This window comes from Loxodonta africana, chromosome X (assembly GCF_030014295.1).
Source record: "Loxodonta africana isolate mLoxAfr1 chromosome X, mLoxAfr1.hap2, whole genome shotgun sequence".
Lineage (NCBI taxonomy): Eukaryota > Metazoa > Chordata > Mammalia > Proboscidea > Elephantidae > Loxodonta > Loxodonta africana.
Window position 1 is genome coordinate 162,540,226 of NC_087369.1, and position 14,397 is coordinate 162,554,622.

The 14,397-nt window shown below is 40.6% G+C and overlaps 1 protein-coding gene across 1 annotated transcript in view; it reads right to left on the reverse strand.

Annotated features, from left to right (window-relative positions):
• The window catches only part of ATP11C (ATPase phospholipid transporting 11C), a 193,378-nt gene that overhangs the window by 177,838 nt on the left and 1,143 nt on the right, over positions 1-14,397 (reverse strand). The gene's annotated exons all lie outside the window — the stretch shown is intronic.

Below are 14,397 nucleotides of genomic sequence, written 5' to 3' on the forward strand. Positions count from 1 at the left end.
CATCTCGATAAAGCTATTTAAAATATTATAAAACAAGTATTTGAAAAATATCAATGAACGTTAATTAAAAGGGTTTACAAAATATTTTAATCAGTAAATATCTCATTTGTTAGTTATAATAAAGTACTCATACTTTTAATGTGTAACAGCAAGCTGCTAAAGAAAGTTGTTGTTAATGTGTGTACGACAACCATGGTGATGCTCATAAATACAAAAAAAACTGTGCATTAACTACATCAGAGAAAATTAAATACCTAAAAAACATAATGAAAGAGATGCGATGCATGTATTACATAACACAACATGCAATGTTAGAGGAAATGGCTTCATTTCTAAAGTGTAAGTTGTTATTTTTTTGTTTTTTACTTAATGGAGCAATGATGTCTAAAGGGTGAACAATTTGATTTTTAAGTCAAACTATAAAGGTTTATTATTATAAATGGGAAATAAGATTTCATTAATTCAAACATTTATTGAGCACGTACTATATGCCACAGTTGGAACTGACTGGACAGCACCTAACAACTGAGACATTAGGGAAATAGCAATGTGCAAAAATGGTCATAGTTCTTACCTCCACAGAGCTTACTGTGTAGAGGGATGTTAGGTAGCAAGTAAGTTAGCGAATAAATATAGTATACGAATGTAAAGTCAACAGTGATAAGAGTATGAAGGAAAGGTTCCTGGTGCTACGATAACATGTAATGGAGCAACTTGGCTTTGTCTGACAGAAGGATCAGGACAGCTTCCTTGAGGAAGTGATGATTAAGCTGAGATCTGAAAGGTAACTAATTGAGGCAACTGACTGTAGAAGACAAATATACCAGGCAAAGAGGAACAACACACACAAAGGTACTGTGGCATGTGGCAGATGGTGCACAAAAAAGTGAAGAGAGCTGAGACTGGCCAGATCATTATTATACAGAGAGCAGCAACGGAAAGTCACTGAAGCTTTCAGATATGCATTTCTAAAGCATCCCTCTGGCTGCTGTGTGGAGGATGGACTGGAGAGGGCAGAAGTGGATACGGTTAACTACTGCATTGGCCCAAGGTAAGTGATAGCGGTAGCTTGGACTTGGATGGTGGTAGTCATGGGCATGAAGAGAAGAGGATTGATTTGAGAGCTATTTCAGACATAACAGAACCTATTAGATTTGTTGACAGATTAGATGTGGGGGATGACTGCTAGGTTTCTAGCTTGAGTTACTGGGGTAGGTGATACTGCCATTTACCAAAAGGAGGGAAACTGGAGGAGGAGCAAATATGTAAGAGAAGATAGATGCTAATGAGAGTGGCAGTGGTGATGATAAAGAAAAGCAGCACCCACAGGGCATGGTGATGTATCGGTAATGTGGGAATAAGAGGCAGTTCATATTCTGGGAAGTCAGTATGCTGTGCTCGGTCTGATTGTTATGATCAGTGTAAACTGGTGGCAGTGGAAGTGTAACGGAGCAGCATACATTCCTGATCAAAGTGCTGATCTCCAACTTTTTAAATGATCATCAGTACTCAAGATAACTATTCACATTGTCACCATGTACTAAAAGTTTCGGAAATTATGTAACCATCAGGTAAGCAGGGCAATTAAGTAACCAGTCACATAAAATTATATGAAGCAGTGTCATGATACACCCAAATGCTTATTTTATCCCTGTTCCTGCCTTATTGTTCCTGTACCATCACTAGAGTCGTGGATTTCAGAAGAGTGTCTATGAGAATATTCCTATAGCTATTGTTATGGAAACCTGAAGCCACCTAGTGTCCATTTTTACCATCCCCCTTTTTAATCTCTAAATTTCACTACAGCAAACATTTGACAATGAAGATCAGGGGTTGGTCTTTCAGTTGCATTTACAGCTGGAACCTACGCACTTTAAGTTGGCTGGTTCCCCTGCTCTAAGTGCCATAAGCAATAACCCTGCCCCATTGCTCAGACAATTGCCTCCTGTAATTAGGTTGGAAACCCTGGTGGTGTGGTGGTTAAGTGCTATGGCTGCTAACCAGAAGGTTAGCAGTTCAAATGCGCCAGGCGCTCCTTGGAAACTCTATGGGGCAGTTCTACTCTGTCCTACAGGGTCACTGTGAATCAGAATCGAATCGATGGCAGGGAGTTTTGGCAATTAGGTTGCTTCCCTAATGTTCAAAGAACTTTAATCCTTTGGGTCTCCTAAGGCCCAGTTCACATGCTATCTCTTCTTAAAGCCCTCCCTGGTCACTGCAGCCAGAGTGAGCTCTAGTGTCCTGCTGCACTTACTGTGTGCGTCCCTCAAAGGGATGGCACTGATGGCCTACTGCCTTATAAGGAGGTTGGGTCCTGTGTGTTTTGCCTTGTTTCCTTTACTTGGCTGCAAGCTACTGGAAAGCAAGGCCTATGCCTTACACACCTCCAAAGAACCAAATAAGGTGTAAATGTTCAAAGAACGATTGTGACTCATACAAATGTTTTCAGAAAAGCTAAATTGTGCACTATACTACAGCTCCCTTAATCCATATTACTGCAAACTACATTGCGAAGCTTAAAGAACATCTCCACTGCTTACACAACAGGTGTGGCTTACATAACCTCCTCTACCCAGCTGTTGCTTATTTGTGACATTTCCCTCCTGGCTTCTGCTCCCTGTAGATCTGTAGGATTGCTGCACCTTCCAGCATGAGTCTCTTATTTATTCTTTGTCCAAATCAGAACAAAACTGCTGATTTCCATGTATGGTAATGGTAAAAAAGGCTGAAACTTAAGAATAACTAATGAGATATCCTACGGGTTTTCCATTACTATAAAACTCAGAAAACAATACTGGAATAAAACAATATTTATAAATAAAAAAAATTTTTTATTTATAAATATCAGCTTAAAATTCATTTATTAGGCCAAGAATTTTCTTTGTTTTTTTTCTTCTTTTGGTGGTTTTTCCTATGTAGTCTTCCTAGGCAAAATACTCTTCAATTCAACATACCCATTTCTTGGAACTGTGTTAAGGATTTTTATATCTGCTGCCTAGGAGCTAACAGCCAGCCATGGATAAAATGACATGAGGCAGTGATGCAAATGAGTATGAAGAATATGAATAGAAGACGGATGGAACATGTAGGGGCAGTAACAAACATCCAAAAGTCAGGAAAAATGAAAATCCACGAACTTGGTGATGCTCCAGAGAGGAAACCAGCAAGTGTTGACGCTAAACTGGCAGAAACATCAATACTTCCTGGCTCCCCCACTGGGCGCATCATTTACTACCGGCAGGCTGCTCTTCTGCTGCAAGTGACAAATAGTGAATGCTTGCAACAATCGGAAAAGGAATGACACATCCTCCAGAGGCACGGCTGTGCGTAGCTATTAAAAGAAAGCATGATTGCTGGGAATCTCGGCTAGTTTCAGCTCCGCTGCTGCTGCTTACTAGTTTAACAGCCTTGGGGAAGTTATTTCCCTTCTCCGAAAATATATTACATTACATTGGTGTACAGAAAGGTTAGCATAGCAGGCCTGGGACTGCTATTCTTAAAAAGGCCGACTTAGAAGGTTGGCCCTTGGCTGGCATCTGGAAAATTAGATGTCGGGAGATTCCCACCAGCCTAACTGGCTGTGTCTCACTGTGCCTAAACTGTTCGTACAAACAATATAGTTGATGTTGAACACCTGCTTTCCTTCTGGGAGTTGAGAATTTTGGTACATACCAGGCCGAGGGTGCCTATGTAACCAGCCCCCAATAAAAACCCTTGGCATGGAGTCTCCAATAAGCTTCCCTGATAGACATTTCACACATGTTGTCACTACCGTCTGCGGGGGAAATTGTGCCCTGTGGGATTCCACTGGAAGAGGACTCTTACAAGCTTGCACATGATTTCTTCCGGACTTCGCCCCATGCACCTTTTCCCATTGCTGATTTTTCTTTATATTCTTTTGCTGCAATAAATCTTAGCCAAGAGTATGACTATATGCTGAGTCCTGTGAATACTCCTACCGAATCATCAAACCTGGGGACTTCCAACACAGTCGGTATAGTGCCAAATGGTCTATGAAACATTTTTCCAACAACCTTGTGAAGTGGATATTATTCCCATTCTGTGGATGAAGAAACCAAAGTTAACAGAAATGAACAGAATGTGCCCAGAAAATAAATGTCAGTGTTTACTGTATTATGCATGGGTGCTCTCAAATTTCAGAGAGCCTAAGGACCACCTGGAGTGCTTGCTAAAAATACAGTTTCCTAGGATCTATCACCTGACACTTAGATTCAGTAGGTTTGAGGCCCAGTAATCTGTACTTACAATACGCATTCCAGATGATTCTTATGCAAGTGCTCCAAGGACCACATTTGAGAAACACTTTGATGTACATAAACCACAGCCCCTGGTGCCCACTTTCCCATGCTAGGGAGTAAATGGCAGAGCAAGGACTTACACCAACTCTTCTAACAAGGTTTCACAACTGCTTTTAAATCTCTCAAGCTGTGGTTCCTCTGGTTTGCTCTGCCTTCTCTCTACAGGTACCTACCCAGCTGATTACAAGTGGGTACAAATAGAGGAAAGTATCTCACATTCTCAGCACCAAAGACTAAGTGGTATCCTTACTGAAAGGAGCCCTGGTGGTGCAGTGGTTGAGCTAAAGGTGGACGGTTGGAATCCACCAGCCACTCCACGGGAGAAAGAAGTGACAGTCACCCTCCGTCTTATAGGTCGCTATGAATCATAATTCAACTAGACAGCAAAGGGGTTTGGATCCTATCTTAGTCATCTAGTGCTGTTGTAACAGAAATACCATAAGTGGATGGCTTTAACAAAGAGAAATTTATTTTCTCACAGTCCAGGAGGCTAGAAGTCCAAATTCAGGGTGCCAGCTCCAGGGAAAGGATTTCTTTCTGTTGGCTCTGGTGGGGAGGTCCTTGTCATCGATCATCCACTTGTTGAGGAGCTTCTCAGCACAGGGACCCCTGGTGCAAAGGATACACTATTCTTCTGGCTCTTGTTTCTTGGTGGTATGAGGTCCCCATAACTCTCTGCTTATTTCTCTCTTTTATATCTCAAAAGAGATTGGCTTAAAACAAAACCTAGTCTTGAAGATTGAGTCTTGCCTTATTAATACAATCTCTGCTGCTAATCCCACCTCACCAACATCATGGAGATAGGATTTACAACACACAGGAAAATCACATCAAATGACAAAATGGTGAATAGTCACACAATACTGGGAATCATGGCCTAGCCAAGTTGACAGATATTTTTAGGGGACACAATTTAATCCCTAGCAGATCCCTACCGAGACATCCTGAATCCAAATAATGCATGCTTATCATGGGAAGTCAAATGATATCCAGCTCTTGGGGAGTTAAGGCTGCAGCTTTGGTTTTCAAAATACATGTGGTTGCAAAAAAACGCATAAGCCCACAAACTGCATTTAACAAAAAATATGAATTTGCTTATAATTTCAGAAGCTGAGGACAGTATATTAATTATGGTTTTCTATGAATGATTCATATTTCTTGGCATAGACGAGTGAGCACCTCCAGTGCTGCATCCGTTTGTTGAAACATCTCAATTGATATTCCATCAATTCCTGGAGCCTTGTTTTTCACCAATGTCTTCAGAGCAGCTCGGACTTCTTCCTTCAGTACCATAGGTTCCTGATCATATGCCACCTCTTGAAATGGTCGAACGTTGGCTAATTCTTTTCGGTATAATGACTCTGTGTATTCCTTCCATCTTCTTTTGATGCTTCTTGCGTCGTTTAATGTTTTTCTCCATGGAATCCTTCACTATCGCAACTCGGGGCTTGAATTTTTTCTTCAATTCTTTCAGCTTGAGAAACGCCGAGCGTGTTCTTCCCTTTTGGTTTTCCATCTCAAGCTCTTTGCACATGTTATTATAATACTTTGTCTTCTCGAGAGGCCCTTTGAAATCTTCTGTTCAGTTCTTTTACTTCATCAATTCTTCCTTTTGCTTTAGCTGCTCGACGCTCGAGAGCAAGTTTCAGAGTCTCCTCTGACATCATCTTGGTCTTTTCTTTCTTTCCTGTCTTTTCAGTGACCTCTTGCTTTCTTCATGGATGATGTCCTTGATGTCATTCCACAACTCATCTGGTCTTCAGTCACTAGTGTTCAATGCATCAAATCTGTTCTTCAGAGGGTCTCTAAATTCAGGTGGGATATACTCAAGGTCATATTTTGACTCTTGTGGGCTTGCTCTGTTTTTCTTCAGTTTCAGCTTGAACATGCATAAGAGCAATTGATGGTCTGTTCCACAGTCAGCCCCTGGCCTTGTTCTGACTGATGGTATTGAGCTTTTCCATCATCTCTTTCCACAGATGTAGTCAATTTGATTTCTGTGCATTCCATCTGGCGAGGTCCATGTGTATAGCTGCCGTTTACGTTGGTGAAAGAAGGTATTTGCAATGAAGAAGTCGTTGATCTTGCAAAATTCTATTATTCGATAGATGTTTCAATAAACAGATGTAGTGCTGGAAGTGCTCACTCTTCTATGCCAAGAAATATGGAAGACAGCTTCCTGGCCAACTGACTGGAAGAGATTCACATTTATCCCTATTCCCAAGAAAGGTGATCCAACCGAATGTGGAAATTATAGAACAATATCATTAATATCACATGCAAGCAAAATTTTGTTGAAGATCATTCAAAAACAGCTGCAGCAGTATATCGACGGGGAACTGCCAGAAATTCAGGCTGGTTTCAGAGGAGGACGTGGAACCAGGGATATCATTGCTGATGTCAGATGGATCCTGGCAGAAAGCAGAGAATACCAGAAGGATGTTTACCTGTGTTTTATTGACTGTGCAAAGGCATTCGACTGTGTGGATCATAACAAACTATGGCTAACATTGCGAAGAATGGGAATTCCAGAACACTTAATTGTGCTCATGAGGAACCTTTACATAGATCAAGAGGCAGTTGTTTGGACAGAACAAGGGGATACTGATTGGTTTAAAGTCAGGAAAGGTGTGCGTCAGGGTTGTATTCTTTCACGATACCTATTCAATCTGTATGCTGAACAAATAACCCAAGAACCTGGACTATATGAAGAAGAACGGGGCATCAGGATTGGAGGAAGACTCATTAACAACTTGCGTTATGCAGATGACACAACCTTGCTTGCTGAAGGTGAAGAGGACCTGAAGCACCTACTAATGAAGATCAAAGACCACAGCCTTCAGTTTAGATTGCACCTCATCATAAGGAAAACAAAAATCCTCACAACTGGACCAATGAGCAACATTATGGTAAACGGAGAAAAGGCTGAGGTTGTGAAGGATTTCACTTTACTTGGATCCACAATCAACAGCCATGGAAGCAGCAGTCAAGAAATCAAGACGCATTGCATTGGGTAAATCTGCTGCAAAGCACCTCTTTAAAGTTTTGAAAAGCAAAGGTGTCACCTTGAAGACTAAGGTGCACCTGATCCAAGCCACGGTATTTTCAATCACATCATATGCACGTGAAAGCTGGACAATGAATAAGGAAGACCAAAGAAGAATTGATGCCTTTGAATTGTGGTGTTGGCGAAGAATATTGAATATACCACGGGCTGCCAAAAGAAGGAACAAATCTGTCTTAGAAGAAGTACAACCAGAATGCTCCTTAGAAGCAAGGATGGCGAGACTGCGTCCTATATACTTTGGACATGTTGTCAGGAGGGATCAGTCCCTGGAGAAGGACATCACGCTTGGCAGAGTAGAGTGTCAGCGGAAAAGAGGAAGACCCTCAACAAGGTGGATTGACACAGTGGCTGCAACAATGAGCTCAAGCAGAACAATTGTAAGGATGCCTCAGGACCGGGCAATGTTTCATTCTGTTGTGCATAGGGTCACTATGAGTCGGAACCGACTCGACGGCATCTAACAACAACAACAACATGAATGATCAGGAAACCCTGGTGGTGTAGTGGTTAAGTGCTACGGCTGCTAACCAAAGGGTCAGCAATTTGAATCGGCCAGGCGCTCCTTGGAAACTCTATGGGTCAGTTCTACTCTGTCCTATAGGGTCGCTATGAGTCGGAATTGACTCAACGGCACTGGGTTTGGTTTTTGGGTTCGGTATGAATGATGATGAAAGGGCAGGGGGTAACAGTTCCCTTTCAGGTGAATAGGGAAGATAGCCTCAAGTGAATGCTAACTTTTTCTGATTATTTTAAAGAAAGCATAAAAGTATTTTTTTTCTCATTTAGAATACGCACCATGTAGTACTTTGTCCATTGAAAGAAAGTTATTTTCAGCTATGCAGTTATTAGTAGTCCAGTCTGAAATGCATAAACTTCTTGGTAGTTGCTTACTTAACCAACTGATCATTTTTCACCTGTTGCACTGACTTAGCCAGTGTTGTCAAATCAGTTCAAAACAATTCAGCGTCTTTACTGACCACCTACTACTTACCTCACGTTGTGCCAGTTGCTACAGCATTATCAAGAACACTGTTCTCATTCTTCCAACAATACCTAGGTGAAGGGGAATGTACTGGGAAAACACAGCCACCTTCATGATTTAAGACACATATAACAGAAGAGTCTAAAAAGCAGATAATGATATCTGCTTAAACAAAAATAGATCTCACCATCCTCCCACATTTTATTAAATTTAATTAATTTTATTAAATAAATAGGGGGCAAGAAATTGATGACAGTCTATACTCCATAATTGCAGGTTAACCTCCTAGGTCTCAATATCCACAGTGCAACATCATCTATAAACCACAGAGAATCAAGAAGTCAACTCCACCAGCAATCTGTCCATACACCGCAGTAACTGAGGGGCTATTTGCCAGTGTGTTGGCCTTGGGCATCCTGCACCTGTATCTGCAGTGGTGAGCACTCATTCATCATCAAGCTGCAGTAGTGTTAACATATGCTGCAGTCCTGCTAATATGTTTGTTTTACAATCACTGTGGATCTACCCTTGTATTAGGCCAAGGTTAAGTGTCAAGTGAAGGAAAATAAACTTGAGCGCAGCACCTAATTCACTTATAGAAACCCAGAACCTCCCTCCACCCAATCAGAAAATTCCCCATCTCAAGGATTTCAGATGTAAAAGATCAATCTGTATAAAATACTACAAATGTACATGAACCTCCACACCTCGAAGAAAAAATGTATTTTTATTTTGTGTCTCAAGTATTCACCCTTTTTGAGTGAAAACTAATCAAGCACACTAGATAAGCGGTCAGCCTTGATGATTTTTTTGCCATCACTCAACAAGCCAGTATTTGAATTCACTCAGTAGATTAGTTGTTTGCACATCATGCAGACACAGGGAGGTTAGTTATGGTTCTTTCAGGGGCCACTGGCCATCCTTTACCTCCCAGGGCCCATTGCCCAGGTGGTGGTTCAGTTGGCAGCCGAGGCGAAGAAACACACTTATTGTATAACAATTGCATCAATTTGGAAATGGCTAGCTTCACCTGCCCAAATCTCACCTCTGCTAAAGTCCATTGTTGTCATTAGGTGCCAGTTGAGACCATTCCGACTCACAGTGAGTGACCCAATGTGACACAGTAGAACTGCACCCACAGGGTTTCCTAGGCTATAATCTTTACGGAAGTAGATCACCAGGTCTTTCTCCTTGGAACCGCAGAGTGGGTTGGACTATTTAACCACTACAGCACCAGGGGCCCTTAAAAGTCCATTCCCACCCACTGCCTTCAAATCAATTCCAACTGATAGCAACCTCACAGCGACTCCAAGGCTGTACATCTTTATGAAGCAGACTGCCACATCTTTGTCCCGTGGAGCAGCTGGTGGGTTCAAACTGCCAACCTTCTGGTTAGCAGCCAAGCACTTTAACCACTGCACCACAAGGGCTCCTTAAAAGTCCATTAGGGGCATTGTAAACTAACGTATAGGCACCAGGGCTTCAGTCATGACCGGGGAAGAGAAACCTGAACAGACCCGACTTTTTAAAATTTTGATGAACCGGAAGTATAACTGGGTCTAAGCCCTGTTAGAAACCTAATCTCTCTCCCAGAAAACAAGGGCAGCTATGTGTTGCATAGCAACCAAATCTGCCTGCCAGATTTTGAGCAGAGTCGGAAACAGCCGTGCCCCACCCAAAGATGGCAGCAGAATGTGCCGCTATGAGCTACAGCTGCTAACCAAAAGGTTGGCAGTTTGAATCCACCAGGTGCTCTTTGGAAGCCCTATGGGGCAGTTCTACTTTGTCTTATAGGGTCGCTATGAGTCGAAATCGACTCCACTGCAACGAGTCTGTTTTTTTTTTTTGGTTATGAATGTGTGTGGCTCTCCACAGTCCTGCCAATAATCCAATCTCATGCACCAGAATCCTGAGAGAGCTCACAATGCCTCTTCCGAGTGTCCCATTCCAGGGCTTTGACCTGTAATTTTTCCTGTTTCGGTTATTGTTCTGGATTACCCAGACTGTAAAAATTCAGGTCTATTCCGGTTTTGCTTCATCGCCCATGACAGAATTGGTTCAAACACTATCCTATTAGGCACTCAACGGTATCCACTAAAGGGCTGTATTATTAGCAGTAACCATAAACATAAATAGAAGATATTTAGGAGACATTCAAAGTTTTGTGTTGTTTAATCAATAAAAGGCAGATAAGGGAAAAAAGACAAACTGTTTTCACTTGTATAAAGATTTATTTCAAGTTATAGTGGTTCATCCGTAAATAGTTTTCCAGCTTGCACAGGGTCAGCCTAGCATCTATTTGCAAAGGAGTAGTTTGCCATGTATAGGTCATATCGAAGATTTCAAATGCAACAAACTCCTTTTCATCTCAAATCCAAACAACTAGAAAATAACTGTGCTTCTACACTCCATTTTTGGTAGAAAAACAAATGACAAGTATATAACAGTAACTTATTCATAAAGAGCAAGTTTCATGGTATGTCACAAATGTATTAGAGACAGTGCAATTACCATGTCCTCTATAACAGTGCATGTAAGGACAACTAATGCTCCTGAAGACAGGGACTTTGTCTTGTCTTGCTCACCAGTGTGTCCCCAGGGCCTAACACAGTGCCTGATACACAGCAGATGCTTAGTAAATATTTGAAAAAATGAAATAATGGCCTGCAAGACCATAGACTACCTTCCTAATCATCTAAGAAATATACTACGGTCAATGTAGCTTCAGCATTAAAAAAATTAGCTGTATTTATTCTAATCCTTGAAACACTGATAATCAGTACATGTTTTTAGGTGCCATTGAGTCGGATCCGACCCATAGTGACCCTATGTACCACAGAACGAAACACTGCCTGGTCCTGTGCCATGTTCGCTCACAATCATTGTTATGCTGAAGCCCGTTGTCGCAGCCACTGTGTCAATCCATCTTGTTGAGGGTCTTCCTCTTTTCTGCTGACTCTGTACTTTAACTTGGTATATCCCAATTAACTAGCACTCTTATAAACATCACTGTCTATAATTAAAGTTATTATTTGTGTAAAACAAATAAAAGCTAATCATTCAACAAATATTTATCGAATACCTCCTATGCACCAGGCACTGTACTAGGAAAAAAGGAGACATCGAACTGTCCCTGCACCCAGGTGCTTTCACGGTTTAGGGCAGCTTTTCTCAATGGGGCTTCCTCATCTCCACGTGAGATATGAATTCATTACCTACAATGGATGCCTTAGGGCATTAGGGCTTAATTCTCTCCCTGACGGGTTGAGAAAGACTGGTTTGGGGAGCCGCACAAGTTAAAAGGCAATTACAATGCACAATATGATTAAGAGGTTGCTTTTAGATTTGGTCAAGTGCAACACTTAAATTCAGACATGTACAAGACACACACATCGTTTCTACGATTTGTGTAAATACTCAAATATTACAATATGTACATGCAGATACATTTCTAGCCATAATAATATAAAAAAATCATCAATATTGTCTACACTCAGGAACCCAGGACGCTCAGGAATCCCAGGCCAAGGTTATTAGTAAAGCGAAACAGAAAAAAAAAAAGTTTAATTACCCTGATAATTCAAGAAGGAAACCAAAAACCTTCTAGCTCCTGGAAAAAAAAAATTACTGAAATTATTTTAATTGCCTCCATATTTTACTTCACTAGGCCAGCCTTGCCGAGGTCTCAAAATAATAAATTAGCTCTCTATGAGTAGGTCTTATTTTGAATTTATGTCCCACCTTATACAGTCTAATTTCTTGTCAGTCCTAGGCATCTTTGACTGGAAAGACATTTATGCTACATACTTTACAGAATCAAAGCAGCTTGAGAGCTTCTAGAATCAGAGATTTGAATTTATGGGTGGGTCTCCAGTATTTGACAAAAGCTTTCCTGTATCAATGGTCTAGAAATCCATAGCTGTTAAATATCACTTTCTGCCAAGCTAAATTGACAACATCCACCTGACCAAGCCCCAAATATACTTTATTCAGGAATGTCTTATTTTGAATCTTTAGCATGAAATTAATTTACTACACCAAAAAGAGAGGGAAATTCTTGGTGTTCAGACTCTCAATAAATGTTTAAATAAACATGAAAAGCTACTATAATCACTAGGAATTTTACTGAGTAAAAGAAGACAAGATAACATAAAAATCCACGACTCTTATGTCTCAACTAGTCCCGATGTTCAATTAAACACGCCTTTGAAGGAAATAAATTATATAGACAAAGCTACTATTACTTATTTATTGTATTCATAGGGAACGGAGATGTTGACTGGGAACAGGCAATGCTTTTATTACACTCAGGGACATCCAACTCATATCTTTTAAGACACCCATAGATGCCTAAATCCTAAAATCCTGCACCGAATCTACCAATTTCTTTGTACCTCAAAATTATCAAAAGGAAAGTCATAATTCATCAGAAAGAAAGGAACAGAATTATTTCATGGCAAAGACATCAGGGCCATGTCTTTAAAAATATAACGAATTACTGTTTCTTCTAGTTTGAAGTTGGAGAACCTAGGAAAATAAATGGAATTTTTTAAAAACAATTCAGCAAACACTACTGAGCCATAGAAGATGACGCTACTCGTAAAAGATATTTACTTTCCACATCTGGTTGAAAATGTAAATTCCTCTTTTAACATGTAGTCTCCAGTTTTCAATGACCAACAACTACAATCAAGACCACTGTGATTTATTTCAGACACATATAGGTACACAGAAAAACACACTTGATTTTGAAAGGAATTAATAGCCCCATCTGTCAAATATTAAAGCAATCGTAAGATAGCACAGGCCTTGGACTACACTAATGTCAAAGTATCAAAGGCCAACCTAAATCTTTAATTTTAGCCTTCCAGTGACTTAACTGGGAGTGGCCCTCAAAGAATCCCTGCCAGGCAAAAGATGAGGACAGCATGTAGCTTAACGACCTAAGGGAGATAAAATTTGGTCCCCAGAAATTTTAAAAGCCATCCTTTAGCAATTGAGTATTTGACAGCATGTTTCACATTCACTCCAATGGGCTTGCAGATTAATTCATCGCCCTAGGGCTAGGGCTCAGATACAACTCCTAAGAACCTTCCAGCTTACTGCACTGGTACAAATTCCCGACACCTACCATAGTCATGATTGCGCAGGCAAATGTGAGCAGTCGGGCATTTCAGCTGAAACAATGAGGTCAAAGCTCATTTCAGCATGAGTGTGATTCTCTGCAGAGATCTTGGTTGAGGATGCAAAGTACTGGTTTCAAACCTGCAGGCTGGCACCTCTACAACTGCTGCCAATTTTCCTGCATGCCCCGGCTTCCTGGGCCAGCACTGCTTAATTGTTAGATTCCGATACAACGCAGATCGCTCTTAGCAAAGGGAGCTTTTAGACCAACGCTTGGGTTGTTCAGTCATTTTTTTTTTAATGGAATATCAGCATCTCAATTTTAAACTAATGAATTTATTATGATCCGAGTCCAGTTGTTTTCCACTGTGAGTGCCATGTGAAAAAATTATCTTTTTCCCAAACATTACAATTAGCTCTCCTTGTCGCCGCCTTTCCCTTTTTGTCACCACCAAACAACACTCCAAGATCACAAGAATCAATGTGAAATAGAATTATGAGGTACAATGTGCTTTTATATTCTCAGGGATAAATGTGAGAAACCAATTTTAGTTACTTGTTTTAGCAATGCATCAGTGTAAGTCATTTCCTATGGAATTCAAGATCCTTGAGATGTACCTCTATTGCTCTGTGCCACAGGTAATAATCTGCTCCATTTTCCTATGACACGTTTCTGGGTGATGTAAAACGTTTAGAAAAACATTAACACAGCACTATTCTGATGATAATTTTCTAAAAATGGATGTACACGTATTTCTTTAAGCCAGGGGGTACATTTTTGAAAGTTTCGAATGCATAAAAAATGAAAGCAAATTCACCCGACATATGAAAAACATGAGAGTAGTGCTTTAATCAGGAACAGCTGCATGAAAAAAAATCAAATAGACAAGTTTAAGAACAGTATT